Source organism: Uloborus diversus, chromosome 3 (assembly GCF_026930045.1).
Source record: "Uloborus diversus isolate 005 chromosome 3, Udiv.v.3.1, whole genome shotgun sequence".
Taxonomy (NCBI): Eukaryota; Metazoa; Arthropoda; class Arachnida; order Araneae; family Uloboridae; genus Uloborus; species Uloborus diversus.
Window position 1 is genome coordinate 22,693,282 of NC_072733.1, and position 15,976 is coordinate 22,709,257.

The 15,976-nt window shown below is 31.4% G+C and overlaps 1 long non-coding RNA gene across 1 annotated transcript; it reads left to right on the forward strand.

Moving 5' to 3' along the window:
* Positions 1 to 3,115: 3,115 nt before the first annotated feature.
* On the forward strand, positions 3,116 to 13,646 carry LOC129218112 (uncharacterized). Its single transcript, XR_008580289.1, has 3 exons — positions 3,116 to 3,233; positions 7,116 to 7,218; positions 13,486 to 13,646. It is a non-coding gene; the product is annotated as an uncharacterized LOC129218112 (long non-coding RNA).
* Positions 13,647 to 15,976: the final 2,330 nt, after the last annotated feature.

Consider the following 15,976-nt stretch of genomic DNA (forward strand, 5'->3'; position numbering starts at 1 on the left):
CTAAATGCATAGATGTTGGCCCAATAAAATTGACTCTTCTTTTTGCATGCATTATAAGATAAGTCTTTTAATTAGTTTGGTTATTTCACTGAAAATATTTACGTTACGTTAGTCACGAAAATGTACTATTTTCTGCTTAAAAACTAAACCAGATGATTGAACCAAACAGCACTTTTTATTTTCTTACACCTGTGTCATATCTACTTAAAAAGTGCAAAATATTCATTTTAGTATCAGTAGATGTAAAATAATTAGTGTGACTAACGTAACATTTGAGCTGTGACTAACGTAACGGTTTGCATGTGACTAACGTAACATTTTAAAAATTACTGCTAATATTTAAAATTTATTTAATTTAATGTAAATTTTCATGAACAATTTTGAATATGTAGGCATTCTATATTGATTAAAAAAATAAAGGGTGAAAAAAAACCAGTAATATTACATTGTAGACCTTCTGTTTACTTAGGAAAATACTTTTTTAAAGGTCTTTATGAAGATACTTCCAATTTAAAGAATTATTAAAAAAGAAAAAAAGTGAGTAAAGCAAAATGAGTACTCTGTTGAATGTGCATTCAACACAAGAATCCAAACTTAAGAATTAATATAATAGAAATACAGTCTTAACAAAGAAGAACGTCTCTATTTTTTAGAAAATACATCTTCACCTATTATTAAAATGAAGTAACGGCTGCTCGTTTTTAAAACATTTGAAGATGTTACATGATACCGTGACAATAAGCGCTGCTGTCATATATTTCAGAAAATGCAAGAATTATCATTTAGAAATTCAAACATTTATGGTGATATCTGGAATTAAAATGCATTCTGCAAAAACGTTCGAATATTTTTTTTCAATATTACATTTTAATTCAAAAGGATGCACAACACTATTCGTTCGATGAATCAGTAAACCTTAAAAAATAATATGCCATTGAAAAGTACTACGGAGTTTCTTATAACAATAACTAGTATATCAGCAGAATACTAGAATTCAGTGAAACTACCAACTTGCAAAAAGTAAATTTTTTAAAAGAGAGATATTTAGGATTTAATTAGACCAAGAATGATGTTATTCAGTTTGTAAAAGCAGTTTTTTTTAATTTGTTTTTTTTTCGCACATTCAAATTGAGTTAATTGAACTGAATCCTTCTATTCAATTTCTTACACTAATATAGAAAAAAAGTAAAGAAAAAACCATAATACAACACAAAGAAGGTTCCTAAAAAGTGTGAAAGTAATATAAGAGCAAGAAATTATCTATAAAAAGTTTTTTATAAGCATTCATTGCTTGTTTTTCGATGGTTATGTTAGTCACGTTACGTTAGTCTCCCACAGTTTTTCGGAAAAGTACCATTTAGGGCCAAAAAAGATTCGTCTGTAACAAATCTGTAGTACGATTTTAAAAATAGATTGTTTACCTCTTAGAAATATATCGGCCAACTTTAAATGTCTGCGTAAGTTTCAGAAAAAATTAGCTCGTAACATAAGCATTGGTTCTCACGGTTGCAAAAATGTTACGTTAGTCACGATGCCTTTTTTTGGTGAAAAACACCTGCTATCGTTTATTTTGCTTCAAATTCTTGGTAGAAAGAAAAAATAGTCACCTTGTAAATTTTAGATCTGCATATTAAACCAAAACACATTTATTTTTACTCCCGGTGTAAGTAAAAAAAGTTTGAAAATCAGCTGCAAATGTTACGTTAGTCACTATGGAATGACCCATAAGTAGATAGATAGATCGATAGATAAGCATATAGATAGATAGATAGATAAAGGAGATATTATATATATATATATATATATATATATATATATATATATATATATATATAGATAGCTAGATACAGATAAGTAGATAGATACGATATATAAATAGATAAATAGATATAGTAGTTATATAGATAGATAGATAGATAGATAGATCTCAAAGAAACTTAGTTTCTTTTTAAATCAAAATTTATCATGTTCATTCACTGGACCAATTTGTGTTCATTTACTGGTTCGAGGTGTTCATTCACTGGGTCTTTGTGCCATTTTTTCATTAAACATCTAAAAAAGTCGGAAGCGGAACCATTTAAGTTCCCGCGATTTTTTAGAGATATTTACATAGATCAATTAAAATGTCTTAGCTATCACAATCTATATAGTATCGAATTTAAAATTACTAGGATTTTTAAAAAATGAAATAGTGCTTAACTGTTCATTCACTGGTCGGTCTACCCTATATCTCAATAATTAGTATCAATTCAAAAATATTAGAAGGAATTCGTTTATTTATCGATTAATTTTTTTGATGAACCAAAGCTGGTGATACTTAAGCTCTGATGCATTTTTATAATTTTCTGGTTTGGTGGATTTAGCTGAGTATTTTATGTTAAATTTTACTTATCTGATACACATATCAAATGCAATGTCTCCGGTAAAGAGAAATTTAACCTTTATTGCATTACAATTGGAATTGTAGTCAGTGGGCCACTTTAGGTGTACAGTGCTTCAAAAGTCATCTATTTGTTATTTACATCATATTTGAAAATGTGAAAATAATTATAAGTTCACTTTTTCTGCTTCTGCAAGAGTATACAATTTTGAACTAAAAATAGATAATTACAAGGAAAGGAGGAGGAGGAAAGTATACATTTTTTTAAACTTAACTCTTCCTTTACTTGTTATGGATTTCGAAAAAAAAAAAAAAAGATTGCGGAGCATTTTGCAGTGTTGAAAAGTAAGACATTATGGTGGAACACAAAAAAAACCTTACTACATTATTTTGCATGTTTTTTCCATAGATTGACCCTTTTTGGAGCACGTATATATCCACAATTTTGTGACGTAAATGTGACAACCCTGTTCGTCACACCCGCCTCCAAACGCGGTTCGACCTCCACGTGAAACGCACCTCCAGTCACCTGCCTCGCATTTTCGCTCCTACGGTTGCACGCCGCCAATAACTGCAACCACTCAGTTAACTGAATCACATCATGCTGTTTTTTTGCATAAATCCACATCCTAGAGCTTTCGCGAAGGGCTTTTCCCTGATTGGCTACCATGCTGGCGTGACGTCTACCGTTTAGCCGGAAATGAAGTGTATGCGTGTGAAGTCACTCCCTTACATGCCAGCTCTACTTTACCATGTTAATCCTACGAGGATGCTGAGTGAGGTATAATATTTGGGAAATTAGTAAAGGTTTTATCTATTTCTTCGGTTTCAAAAGCACTTATTTCAATACCAGGTAAGTCGAAGCATCAAATGCAATCAGTCTTATGTTCATTTTAAATACAGATTTTATTTGAGAGATAGATAAAGTTTTGTTTACGTTCGCGTAGTGAACCATTGAGCCACCATTCTGCAAGTGGTGTTATTATATAGTCGTACATTTTCCTTCCATCGAAAACTACTTGAATTGATGAAACTATTTTCATATTAGATGAGTAAAAGTCACCAAAAAATCCGTATTTCATGAAATTTATTGGTTTTTTCTTCGATTTTTCAGAATAACATAAATGTTTGTTTACATTCGTTGAGGTGAAGTGTTGTTAATTTTGCCTCTTGTTAAAAAAATTCTGCTTCTTTCAACTCAGTTATGAAGCTTTTTATGACATTTTATAGTCTGTTAAAGCATTATATGCAAGGCGTATATCATAAAATTTTGTTTATAATCACTGAATGAACCACCCTTTTCTATGTTGTGTTGCTACTATTTTAAACTCTAAACCAGTGGCGGATGGGACCGGCGGGCAGCCGGGCTAATGCCCGGCGGGCCGCCTCTGTTTGGGTCGCATTGAATCTTTCAATTGAATAGCATAAAAAAGGGAAAAAAACCCTGATATTTCTTTTCTTTCCATTTTTTCTTAATTAAAAAAAAAACTATTTAAAGATTTCTGAAAATATCATAATAACCCGGTATATTTCTAAACGACTTATGAGAAAATCGCTGCAAAAAAAAGTAATGGTTACAAAATTAAAAAAAAAAAAATCTGCAAACTTATGCTATGAGCAACCAGATGTTTTACTGTGTGTCTGTAAATTCATCGGTCGGCCGATAAGATAACTTTGTTGCATAAATGTCGAGGACCTTCTAAGATCCTGACAGCTGCCTGTAATAATAGTCTGCATGGGACAATGAACATGTAAAGGCAGGGCCGTCGCCAGGGGAAGCGTAGAACTGAAGCTGCCAAATTTAATTTAGGGATGGACAAAATAAAAAAAAGAAAGAAAGAAAACGTTCTCAGTATTTAAAAAAACAAATAGTAGTAACAAAATACCAACTGGAATTAGCGTGACAAAAAATATTTTTCAGCAATATTTTGAAAGAGAATGCAACCCTTGAATATTAAACAATTAAACCTTTGAATATTATTAAGGAACATCCACGGTTCTTTATAAAGAAATTATTATATTATTATTTCTTATAATAAATTATAATTTACCTAAATAAGAGCAGCTGAAATTTTTCGGAATATTCCGACAAATTAAGAAATCTTTTTTCAATGAAAAAAGTATTCAGTACATAGTACAAACCTATGAGAAGTTTCAACGTAATACAATAAATGAATAGATAAATAATTATGGAGGTTTCATAGGGGCACATCAAACAGAAAAAAAAAGTTAAAGTGCAGTAAGGGAGCTTTAAAGTATTGTAATGAATACCAAGCGTTTGAATGCATACATCGGAAATAAAATAAAACTTTATTAAGATATTCTAGCTGGTGGATATTTAAAGTAAAAAAAAGTTGGTAGAAGACCTACAATGTTACTGAAAAGTACCACATGAATACAAAATGTTAAAAGATTATTTTAACGAATCTCAAACACTTTAATTTCAAACAACAGGTTGAAAATTGAAAATTTTACTGTGAAAAAACCAAAGAACTAAAATGGTTTTGGAACCCTTGGTTACATAAGTGAATATTATCTACGACTGTGTTTTAGACTTCAAATTTCGAAAAATCACCGAAGGAAGGTCCCTGAACAGCTTCACCCCCTAACGTTATCAAAGATAGTCAGAAACTGAGTTTTAAAAGCTAACTTCGAAAATTTTTCCTGCCCAAGACGCTCGCCATCATCAATAAAGGTCGTCTAAAATTTCGTTTTATGGGCTTCAATTCCAAATTATCTCCCGAAACTCCCCCTCACTTCATTGAAAGTTGACGGAAATAATGTTTTTAGATTCAATTTCTAAGAATTGTGTGTCCCCGTTTACGTTATTAAACACGACCTACAATCCCTTTCTTTAGATTTTAATTGCGAAAAAATTCCTGGAGAGCACCCTCGAGCCTCTTTCTCTAACATAACGTAAGATTAGGCATGCCAGATTTCTGAAATGTTCAACCGGGATAACGGAATGCTTCCCCCCCCCGGCAGCTAGTATCAAAAAGGGGTAAGCACCTCTGGCAGATTTTTGGATTGTTTTATAGGAGTTTATTTCAATGCTATGAACAAAATGTTACTTTTTATAAACTTAAAAAAAGGGTAATAAAAAATGACATAAGCAGATTAAATTTGAACATTTCACTTCCGAGACGTAAATTCTTGAACCCTTTCTCCCCCTCCCCCCTAGTGTTTCCAAACATAGCTTACAAATACGCTTCAAAACTCTAATTTCGAAAAAGTTTGGGGAGAATTCTCCAAATACCCCCTTTAGCAAACATCGCCCAAAATCATGTAAAAAGTATAACAATAGGTTTTTGAAGCTATAATTTGAAAAAAATTTCTGGGGGAGGACCCCCGAACCCCCTCCCCCTCATCAGCACAAATATTACACTGTTTACTATGAAGGTGTTCGTATTATTGATTATTTTTCTCCATTTTCGTAAACGCAGCTCTCCTAAGTTGAGTCCTCAAATTCTAATGGTGACTCCCTTCTAAAACTAGAAGATGTGTCCGCTTTTACATCTGAAAAAAAAAAAAACCTAAAGGAGCGTCTCCTCTTCAAGAAGCAAGTCTTAAGGGGCCGGCTGGCCTGTAAATGCCAGGGCCGGTTCATGCTGTCCCATCCGCCGCTGCTCTAAACAAATGCGTTACACATTTTTCTCTTATTAAAAACAAGTTACATTGAGATTAAATGAGTTAAAGTCACCAAATAAGCGGCATTTCTTTAATTTTATGTGTTTTTTTTCTTTTTTTGATAATAAAATGAATGCTTGTTTACAATTCGTCGTACCGATAGCATACGTTATATCGTTTGATGATTCTGTTTATTCTGCAGATATTAATTTCTTCCTAGAACTTATTAGCCTTAAGTTTTATTATTTTGGTTCAAAGTAAGTTAGAGCGAGGAATGCAATAATTATGAAGTATAGTCTAGGTTCAGTTAACCACCCATATTCCATGTTGTGATCTTCACTCTTCACTAATCATTGCAGGTTTTTCTTGGATTACAAACCATTTGCATAGGTAAAAGATTTAAACTAAAGTTACAAAATACATATATGTATTTCATACATTTCATGTACCGTTTTTTGTTCTTCAGATTTAGACGTTTGTCCACATTTGTTGAACCTATATCCACCTATAATGTCATTTGCTATGTAGTATTGGTGTTATTTTCTGCTTTTATTAATTTTTTCTTAAAATTTTATTCATAGCTTTACATTAAAAAAAATTGTCTAAATGTCTAAAGCATTTCAGACAGAACATTTTGAGCTGTGATGCAAAGATTTACTAGACATAGTTTAAACTTTAAAACTATGTTGTCAAAAGCAACAAATTTTTGTAAAAAATATTTTTCTTCAAGAAAGTTATATGATCGTGACAATACCCAAAGGAGGCAAGGTAAGAGAAAGGACAAATCTGCATCTTGCATCAGAAAACAATGGAATTCCGGGGTAGTCTAGGAAAAGTTTTGGTCTTTAAGCTGTTCTACACTGTGACTTTTACTATCAAAATTCCAAGTATTTTGTTTAGATGTGTAATACCTTCAGTGCTTGCTTTTAGCCGACACTCATTTTTCAATATCATTCAAACATGATTTCTAAGAATATATGCTGAAAATTGCTTAATTGAAATGTGTTATTTACTTAGAAATCTGATGATTTTTGAATATTTTGATGAGAACATTTTATCTGCTTAGTTGTGTTTATGTACATCTTTTGATATATTTTTTTTCTTTCAGAACCCTGAATTTTTTTGTTCACGTTTGCAATCACTTCAGTGGGCGTGATGGCTCAGATTCTCAAAAGATGAGCAGCAGGAGAAAATTGGACCAGAAATATAAGGTATAATTCAGTTTTGTTATGTTAATATCTATGCATAATCATTTAAATAATTTTAGACAGTAAGAATTAAAAAATATATTTAGTTAGTCTGTTGGATCATTCAAGAACCTGACATATTTATTATCTTTTACATACATTACTACTAAGTAAACATAAATATGTATCCTGCACGAGAACTATCACGTGAGGAAACCGAAAAAATAACTTCATTCAAAAAATTGAAATACTGTCAGCCACGTTTAATGGGATAACAAATAAAAACCTCCCAGAACAAAAATATTTCCCCATTAACACAATGTTAACCATCCCCACTTAATCAAATAATTTCCCGGGACAATCAAATAATATTCATCGGTTTTCGCAAAGATTCTTGCTGAGAAAATTTTTGAATAAATTAGAAATGAATAAGTAAGAATTGTTGATACAAAAAAAAATATATATATATACTAGCTGACCCAGCCACGCGTTGCTGTGGCAAAGAAGTTGGATTAAAATAAACTTGAACTCATTATTTTGATAGAATCAAATAAATATTTTTAATAGAGCTTAAAATAGTATAGCCGATTTTATAACATATGAGATTGATAATGGGCGTTATTCAATTTAAAAACGATTCCTAAATGTTCCTGGAAAATTATGGGCAGCTGATGTGGCCAATTTCTGCCAGTATCATGTCAAGCCAAAACCCGGAAAGTTTTCCGATAAAAGTTAATAACCTTCCTGAAATCATCTCGGAAGCCTCTTGAAAAATTCGAAGATCTTCCCGTTTGAAGTTAGTCGTGTTTCTGGAACTTTAATGTAAACATAGGAAGGGATACAAAAAAAAAAAGCTTAGCACCTTTCTGATTTATTAAGGAACTTCTATAAGCGGTAATGCAAACATAGCCAAAGCTTAGCCAGAACTGCAAGCAATTATCGAAAATTTTTACTCACTAACGTTTCGGATTTGTTTTTTTTTTTTTACCTTGCAGACTGAAGAAAGTACCTATTGAATTCAATAAGTACTAACTAAATTTTCTATGGAAAAAGCACTATACTTACGCTTAGTAAATTTTGTAAGTATAACTTCCGCAAAAAAAAAAAAAAAAAAAATTGAAAGTGATAGTAAATATCGAAACTGATTGTAAAATAACCGAATGTAGAAACTAAGCGTAAACCACCATACACTTTTATATTCTACACTACATTTTATTCACATTAGCTTTCTTTATAGTTTGTAATCAATAACTTCTTTACAAAATACATTAACTAAATTAAAAATGTATAAAAATTAAATTTTTTCAATGAAGTAGATAACATTGACTTCGAACTATTGTTTCTATTATTTGAAAACTAAAAACTGTCTAAGCACTAAGTTGTGCACAATGTTCTTGATCAACCAGTCTTTTGCTAATACGAAAAGTATGATAACTTTCCACGTGTGAGTAGGCAATATTTCGTTGCCCATAAGAGAAATATTTATGTTTCAAGAACAAACCGAAAGAAGACATTTTTTGTCCTTTAAATCTATTTATGGTCTTTGCAAAAGCTAAACGAATCAAAAATTGAAGCCTTTCAAATGTGTTTGAAAATTATGACGCTAATAATGGATTACGTGGCAACACAAACATTTCTCCTTTAAACTTTTCCGACAAATATTGTTGACTTTATGTAGAAACGTGTACCGTTGCGTAATTTAGGTGGGTTTAAATCGCGAAAAAGAATAAATTGTTGAGCCAATTTTCAACCGGAAATCGTGTAGACGCATTCCTGGTGTATCCAGGGAATTTAAAAATTCATTTGGAGTGTTTACTGCTTTGTTTTCATCGACAACTTGTTCAGCATCAATGGAGAGCTTTTTTTTAAAGCCGTCAGTAATGGCTCATTATTCGCAATAATTGCAGCTAAGACAGAGTCATTGCTCTGTTGTTATACGTTGCAAATCAGTGTTAACTAAGTCGGTGGCCCAACTATCAAGTGACGGCATATCATAATGACTAAGTGGCAAATTTGAAATTGAAACGCAAAAACCTTCAGTTAAAACTAAAGCTTCATATTCATCTCTGGTGTAAAATCTGGATTTGGACATTTGTGTGTTTGTTAAACTTTATGAAATACGTCTTCAAACGTGAAAGTAATATAGTTTCTCCTTAAAAAATAATGATTGTGTTGGATAGTATGTCGTCAAAATTGTTTTAAACAGTTGACGAATACTGTTTCTCCTTATGTCAAACCTGCATTAGAAAGTGTCAACTCCCAATGAATTTGTGCTACCAATAAATACAACTTGCGACATGCATCAGGATATGTATTTGACAATCGACAATTGACGATCCACAAATATTCCTGTCTGTTCGGGAATGTTTACCGAAAACAAAACTGCTACAAAACCAGCGCGATTACAGAGGCAATTATGATTTTTTAAAAATTAAATTTATCTGGAAACAGACTCTCAATTAGTTCACTTTTCGTCTCAACGGCAGTGCAGAAATTGTCTGGCTATTTGTTGTACTGTATATTTTGATACAGTTCAATTTTACCGTTTCCAATACTCAGCAATTGCTTAGAAAATACTTGTGCGATTAGATTATTTTGCGTTTATACTCGCATGTTCATGGCTAATCGCATTATCTCGTCATTACGCTATAAAAAACGTTTTTTTTAAACATGCGTTGATTTCATCGGAATAACTGGTAATGTCTGCCGGAAGTCCCCAGACAGTATTCAGACAATTTCGCCTAAAAGTTGATCGTTGCCATTCAAATCTTGCATAATCCTATAATGTGCTTCGAATGAATGCTTTTACACATGAGACATAGTACACTCATCCCAAATTATAATTTCACTCTCTTGCAACACTACAGCCATACCACGTCTTTTTTTTCTTTATTGTTTACATTGTGTTTTGTTTGTTATGAATATCTAATAGGCAACTTTTAAGCTGAATGTGCTGTTCGTGTACCATCTAAAAAAAGTAGCAGCAATGCCTGACGATGCAATTGTCACTGCAATTTTCTGTTGCGAATGTATCTTTGCAAGAATTAATGATATTAAAAATTTCCTGGGGAACAAAATAAAGAAAATAATTGTTTTCCGCTTAAATTCATTAACTTTCCTGAAATAAACATGGAATATTTGTGAAGAATTCAGTAGTCTTCTTGGTTAAAAAGGCAGTTATGATTCTGGCACCTGCAGAGAAGCCTAACGCAGAATTAATATAATAGCCTGGAACCTTCCTGCTTTTCTAAGAAAGCTCTCAAAGCATTAATACACGCATTGCCAACGCGAAGACAGACTCTCAAGCAAGTAGCTCGAATGTAGTTCCTCTGCAACTCTTGCAAAACTTCGTGATCCAGATAACTTTTCGCACTCATTGGGTGTTGAGTCAATCTGGACAAACCGCAATCACTCCGAAACCGATACACCTATTAAAGACGTTTAGTTAATCTTGATACTGGTGGAGAAAAATACTTTTCACAACGGTGTGAAATCTGCAATTTGTAGCAATTCAAGGAAACGTTTTGAAAAATATAGTTGATTTTCTCAGGAAGTAAATAATAACCTGTAATATCCCGAAACGTTATATGGAAATTCTACGCAACATCTCTGAGCTTTTTTTATCATGGTGTTTTTAGCAGCAAGTCATACGATGTTAGAGTTATATCGATTAATTAACTTACACCGCCATCTATTAAGAATTTTTAGAACTAAACAATTAATTCACACTATTATTGCATAATTAATATGAAATTTGCAGTAAAAAATTATAAAAACTATCCTATCTTTTAAGTTGGACCAAATGACACATTGATATGAAATTTGAGAAAAATCGGTTGAGTAGTTTCGGAGTTTACCCCGAACAAACATCGTGACACGAGATTTATATATATATATATCTATATATATAAAAATCTCGTAATAAATCAGAAAGGTGCTAAGCTTTTTTTTTGTATCCCTTCCTAAGTTTACATTAAAGTTCCAGAAACACGACTAACTTCAAACGGGAAGATCTTCGAATTTTTCAAGAGGCTTCCGAGATGATTTCAGGAAGGTTATTAACTTTTATCGGAAAACTTTCCGGGTTTTGGCTTGACATGATACTGGCAGAAATTGGCCACATCAGCTGCCCATAATTTTCCAGGAACATTTAGGAATCGTTTTTAAATTGAATAACGCCCATTATCAATCTCATATGTTATAAAATCGGCTATACTATTTTAAGCTCTATTAAAAATATTTATTTGATTCTATCAAAATAATGAGTTCAAGTTTATTTTAATCCAACTTCTTTGCCACAGCAACGCGTGGCTGGGTCAGCTAGTATATTTCGCCATCAACGGGTGAGAAAAAACTTTTTTCCCCATCCAAAAGCATTCTCTGTTCTATCTAATTTCTTTTGTTGACCACACAATGAATAGCGCATTCAGTAATTAAATTAAATAATACTAAGAAATATACACATTTTAGACGAAAGTAAAAAGTGATGAATATCAAATGTAAAACATGGCAGACGAGGAGAGAAGAAAAGATGTTAGGAAAGTTTCATGTATTAAATGGAATGCAGACTATTTACACATTAAATTTTGTCCTAATGATTACAGAGCTACATTTGTTCTTTAAAAATTACACCCTGTCCTAGGTACGCTTGCCATGCCACAGCTTCATTCCTTTTTTAATGAAATAATTAATTTAAATGACTTAGCGAATATCTATCATAAAGACACAAATTATTTCATGGTAAACTGTCATTCATATTTTATGTAAATTTTATTTAGAAAACATCAGATTAGTCATAATTATTGTTCTGCTAAACTTTTGCATATTTTATGTTAAAGATAATTTTTTTTTAAATTTAAATATAAATGTTCTGTCACCACATTATTACTTCAGCTTTAATTATTTCTTTTTTACTTCACCTTTTTTTATTTATTTTTCTGTGATGGGATTATTAGTGTTCTATACTACAATCTGCCTACTTATTGTTTAATGCAGTAGAGAAAACAGTTTTTCTCACAGAATGGAGTGACAAACCTCTGTTTTAAACCTTTCATACTCAAAAAGGATTTGTTTGCAGCATTTTTTCCTAGGTCATCCAGTGTTCATACTCTATTTAGATGAAAAAATTACATGACTTGTTCATGACTTCAATGAAAATTTTCATGACCTTGTTATATGAAGAGAATAGCACTATTTAATCTCAAATTTGTTAATTTTTGGAAATGAGCATTAGCAAAACGTCTACATGAATGCCACAGCCTCATAGAAGCACTTACTCATAATGGAAAAATTATAATTGTACACTTAAAAAAACAGATTATTCTTATTTGTCTTCATCATATAAATTTAAGTGAAGTACAAATGCAGTGAAACGAGTATGATGCTTAAATGTCTGATTTTTTTTTTTTTTTTTTTTGATAAACTGGCAGAATGATAATGAATGAGACAAAGATTGAATGAGTCATCACTAAGTTTCAATAAATTTGCCTCAAAAGTTGCCTTAGTGTCAACAGTGCATTTAATCATCCACATAACTTGATAGTATTTTGGTTATTTAAAGTAAAGCCACATAGTTCAGTTTTTTATGTTTCTAAACCAAATCTTTTTTTGAAAAACAATTCAGTAATGAATCAATCTTCTGATTCAAAAGTATACTTGTTTTGTTTACTTATTTGAACATTTTCAAATGCATATTGATTAATAAGTTCAGAAATTTCAAAACATGTTTGATTCCTGACATTGAACGTAGCAGTGGGTAGCATGGATTAATTTTGAGGGCCATATGTTGGGCACTACTGTTTTAGAGTATAAGAATTCCTCTTTTTCTGTATTCTATTGCCTGACTAAAGATCTTTATTTTCTAAATTACTCTGATAAATTTAATAATAAAGTTCTTACGAGTGATGGAATCGAACTCGGATGCAATTAAATCACTTTTTTTGAGTGGGCGTGGCAAAACTAAGAACGAGAAATTTCGCTACTACGGAATATGAATCATAAGAGGTGTTGAAAATGACAGTGAATTCAAAATGAGTGATGCCCAAGCAGTAAAATCACATCGCAAAAAAAAAGGCAAGCGGCTGCGACATAAGTGAATGCAATGAGATTTCAAAGTTCAGATTTGATTTAGGGATCATTGAATTTTCCACTTTTAATAGCTTTTGTGTGCTATTCTGTTAAATCACTTAAGATTTCTAATGCTGCTTTAGTTAATATTACTTTCTCTTTGTCTAGGACATTTTTCCATGAATTTTCCAGGTCAGAAAAAAATTCGTTATTTTTTTTTTTCAGTGAATTTCCAGGGTTTCCAAGACCCGAACTATGGTCATCAAAACTGGAGTGTCTGGAGTCATTAGCCTAGCAATACGTTTTTCATATGAACTGATATTTGCTTACAGCTTAAGGTGTTTGTATTGATTGTTGGATTGGTACATATTATGAATGTATGTAAAAAAAATTAAAAGTTTTTATGTAAAAAAAAAATCTAACATTCAAAAGAATAAATCTTTTTAAAAGTATATATTTGTCTTACTTTTTATGCTTTTCTTTTTAATGGGTATTTAATTCAAGAAATGTCAGAAAAATAACAAATATTCATTTCCTGGAAATGTAGTTATTCTCAAAGTGGATTATTTAAGCATAAGTTTTTCGGCAGAAACTTTTAAAAAACAAAACTAAATGGGATGGACTTAAAAAAAAAATTCTTCAGTACTGTTGAGTTAATTTTTAAATGTGTTGATTTAATATTTTTTTATTATGATGAATGTTTACACAATTTGAGTAATTTAATGCAATGCAGCAGATGGAGATACATTATTAATGTAGGAAGAATAAAGGGAATATTTCCCCGAATAGTTTACCAGCTTCCAATATAGTTAAGTTTTCAGCATAGGCTTCTCGTGCAGGAGGGAAAACTGCTCCCTTACTTCAAAAGATAAATATTAATGATAGATTGAAAAGTGATTTTTACAGGGTGGATTAATTTATTTCATGAAAACAAAATTTACAAATAAATAGACTTTTCTCATATTTCAGAAGAATAAAACTTTTAATTTGGAAATGGGCAGTTTACACTGGTTATCCAATGTAATTTTTCATGCTATGTTCCATATATATAGAGGCCTTTTAACCAGTAATGTTAAAAACTAATAATGTAAGCCAAATTTAAAAATACAAATTCAGCTTTGGAGGCAACGAAGCCTCCTCACTTCTTTTGACCTTTGTAGTGCACCAGGTGCCAATGATTTTCTGGAATCCCTTAAAAGATGACAAAGACTTATAAATTTGCATTGCGGTAAGCCGCTGCATTTATTGCAGTTTTTTTTTTTTTTTGTGTCAACATTCTGTGTTCTGCCAGATGTCATCGATAAGCTCACTTCTTTTGCATTGAAGAAAAGGGCTCCTCATAACCATGAAACTGCAATACATCAAATGTAGCTGCGTATTATTCTGAACTCAGGTGTGACACATCAAACCATTTAACAATGCCATCTGTAAAGGGAACGAATATATTCACATTTATAGGAAGTACCAGAAATTTATACATAAGACATTATGATGATAAGAATTGTAGAAATATGGGAAACAAAAAAGACAAGGTTTATTTTCTGTTAATAAATCTAACTACATACATATCAAGTAACTTAAAGAAAAAAATCATAGTATGGAACTTAAGATTTTAGAAATTTAAAACCACGGTGATGCAGTTGTTGTGAATGATACAGATAAAAATCAGCTGTTTTTTAAATGTAACAAATAATGAATGCTACTGATTGCAAAGATATTTTGAGAATTCGGAATCTGTACCTAAAATTTTTATCTGAAAAGTTTTGCCAATCTGCCAAAAAAGGTAACAGTAGGGATATTTAAACTATTTCACTATTTTCATTCAAGAAAATCTGAAAAAAAGAATAATTATTATTGTATCATACAGTGCATTTTAAAAATATAAATAAAAAATATGTCTTGTAAAGTACACAGTCTATTCTCAAACCCACTGACCTGAAATTTGCAATTGAGGCAGTGAGAAGCAAAGGGATGCAGGTGCCAAAATTAAATTAGAGATAACTGGGACAAAAGGTAGGTGAACCTCTCCTCTGTTTTGGGGCAAAAGATAGTAGCAGGGGGGTGGAGAAAGGACACCTGTTGGCTTGAGCCTGAAGGGGGCCCAAATTTTTTTTTTAATGAGGGGGAAAATATGTGTAGAGCCGTAGGTGTAAACAATTTGGAGGGGGCTTGTAAAAGGTTAATGAAAGCCTATCTATGACGGCAACTTCAAACATTTTTTACTGAAAACTTGAAAATGTCCATTTACATCCCTTTGCTTCTCTGTTTCAACAGTCTAAAATTTGCACAATATTTCAGATCAAAACAATGAAATTTACACTAAAATATAGGGTTGAAATTTGAAATATAGCCAATATTTAAAATTAATGATAAAAAAGTTAAATGTTTAAAAAATGGAATAAATTTGTGTATTGAAGTTAAATTCCAAACACTGTTTTAATAAGTCTATCATAATTGTTTCATGCTAGAATTTATACTGATTGTCTGACAGATTTCACTACAAAGCTTTCTTTCTGGTGGTTTTTAAAATGTAAGACATTCTCTTACAATTTCATTTCATACATAAAGCAGTTACTTTCAGTTAAGTATTTTTGATTGAAAAAGGGGGTAAAATCAATATGTGAGGAAATAAAATAAGTATAAGTTCTAGAACACTGAATAATAAAAAATACTTACACATAACGTTATAGGTTTAATTTCTTTCGACCTAGGCTAA